Below are 2,947 nucleotides of genomic sequence, written 5' to 3'. Positions count from 1 at the left end.
TTCGTGTACGCAGTTTACTAAAAAGAACGATTTTGGACAACTCACTCCTTGCAAGATGGCAAGTTGTTCAAAACCTCTCTTTTAGTAAACTCTGTGTACACCAACAATGTTCTCAATGCTCGAGTTCATGTGTAGAGACACTGATGATACTTCGATCAAAGTTTCATGTTGTGTCGAGCCTTCATAGTATTTGAAAAATAGCAATTTTGACGCGATTGTATCAAAAAAGTAGTAGCCCTATAGGAATCCCATTCAAATTTTTTAAATTCATTTCACCCGAAAACGACAACGCATACAAGCCAACAAAGTTCTTTAACGTTAGCAAATGATCAACCCGGTGAATTCACTGGCAGTCTGGAGATCACGTTAAAGGAGAATTCCGGTGTGATATTGACCTAAAGTGTATTGAAACATGATACCGAGTGTGAACGTATGTCTCATAGCCCATCTCGGCTTGTCCCCTGCACTCCAAAATCTGGCGCTAGTTAGCCGATGCTACCAACATCTTTTTCAATAGTGGTGCTTCGGCATCGGGCTAGCCATGCAAATAAATCACTGTTTTACACCCATTTACGAGGCTCAATGTATCTCCACACTTCATTGGTAGACTTCCGAGGGCCCTGACATTTAAAACGAGACATTGAGAACTTTGAAAAAGCACTGGTAGTTTACTTACAAGACGATTTATACAGACAGTATCCTCACGAAGTTTAACGTTTGCAGCCATCTTGAATTTAGTCACGATAAGTCGAGCAACGAGTAAGAATGAACAGGTATGATAAGGGATCAGATTCCAAAAATAATTCAGTGGAAATGCATGGATTCCAGTTTCTTCCAGTAGCAGCAACTGGAATCCATGCATTTCCACTGAATTATTTTTGGAATCTGATCCCTTATCATACCTGTTCATTCTTACTCGTTGCTCGACTTATCGTGACTAAATTCAAGATGGCTGCAAACGCTAAACTTCATGAAGATACTGTCTGTATAAATCGTCTTGTAAGTAAACTACCAGTGCTTTTTCAAAGTTCTCAATGTCTCGTTTTAAATGTCAGGGCCCTCGGAAGTCTACCAATGAAGTGTGGAGATACATTGAGCCTCGTAAATGGGTGTAAAACAGTGATTTATTTGCATGGCTAGCCCGATGCCGAAGCACCACTATTGAAAAAGATGTTGGTAGCATCGGCTAACTAGTGCCAGATTTTGGAGTGCAGGGGACAAGCCGAGATGGGCTATGAGACATACGTTCACACTCGGTATCATGTTTCGATACACTTTAGGTCAATATCACACCGGAATTCTCCTTTAACGTTAGGCCTTGTAGACTGCAGTCTGGAGATCACTGGAAGCACAGTCTGAAGTAGTGGGCGATCGTGTATATCCGCAACTCGGTGGACTTCTAAGAGTGACCGTCTGTTACTCCGTGAGACTGCAGCTCCTCACCGCTAGGCTAACGTTAGTCTGCAGTTGGCATGGCAGCTCGCAGGTCAGCAACAGCTCGGCGGCCACGGCAGATCTTTCGCAGAGTAGCTAGCCTAGGTCCAGCTGTCCTGAAAGATCCCCTCGACCAGACAGTGAAGTGCACCGTTCACGGATGGATGGAAGGATGTCAGAGGCCCAGTTAGTCTGCAGTTGGCATGGCAGCTCTCAGGTCGCATGGCCAGATACCAGAGACGCTCACGTAATCCCGTAATCCTCTGGTAGAGTGCGGAGCCTGTGAGAACACCCTCTCTGGAGGCTGGGCGTGGGGGGCATCCATCTACAGGGGGTGGGCTGTGCTGCACATCTATGTGTTTACATCCACGTGTGTGTGTGTGTGTGTGTGTGTGTGTGTGTGTGTGTGTGTGTGTGTTAGTGTATGTTTTTGTGTGTGTATGCGTGAATGTGTTTGTTGAGTGTTGGTGACACTCTGAGTGGAAAAAGAATGAAAAATTGCTCCCTAACCATGTCATTATTGTCACGTGTACACTGTATATCTCCCCAATGTCATTATTGTCACGTGTACACTGTATATCTCCCCAATGTCATTATTGTCACGTGTACGCTGTATATCTCCTCAAAGTCATTATTGTCACATGTACACTGTATATCTCTCCTATAGTCTCAGACATAGATGCTAACTGAAAGATCAGATGCTCTGATTAGTCTGACATCCACTTTAGGCTTTTGGGGAACGTAGGAAGACGACAAGAATGAAGAAAAAGTACACACACACACACACACACACACACACACACGTAACAGAGGAAAACATGAGTCACCTTCTGGAAAAGTTTCAAGTCTAATTGCAATAAACTTTTGCATTTAGAGAGAGAGAGAGAGAGAGAGAAATGCACCCTCAGAGTATTCCGTTTTGGGGGTGACCCTCATGAGGAGGGGTTTGTTTGGCCCTGGCTCCACTATGAAGTGGAGGCCTAATTGTTTCCTGAGGTTTTGGCATTCCCCACAGATTAAATAAATGTATTTCTTTACATGTCATCCCGTTGCTGCGTTTGCAGGGTATGAACAGGCTCCAGTGACGAACCCGCTCTGTGTAAGGGATATTTGTGGTTACATGATGTCATTTAATGAATATTTACTGTGTTCCTTTCCCTGCCACGGAGCTGTTGATATCTCCCTCACTGCAGAAGTATCCACTTTGCATCATTCTGATATTCAGTGTCGTTTCCCCATGGACATACGCATCTGGTTCATCTCTTCTTGCATGGGGCAGAGAGGAACTGTTATTATCTTATCCAATGCTCCTTCATGGCACCTGGAAAAATGCAGAGATGCACACACACACACACACACACACGCACGCACGCACGCACGCACGCACACACACACGCACACACACACACACTAACACACACACACAAAATGCCTTTCATGTTTGACAACTATCACAATATGGCAGCTGAGTGTCCCTCAGGAAAAGTGACCTGATTTTGGCTGTTGTGATTTA

The sequence above is a fragment of the Alosa sapidissima genome, chromosome 19, assembly GCF_018492685.1.
Source record: "Alosa sapidissima isolate fAloSap1 chromosome 19, fAloSap1.pri, whole genome shotgun sequence".
Lineage (NCBI taxonomy): Eukaryota > Metazoa > Chordata > Actinopteri > Clupeiformes > Clupeidae > Alosa > Alosa sapidissima.
Note: the sequence above shows the minus strand (reverse complement) of the source record.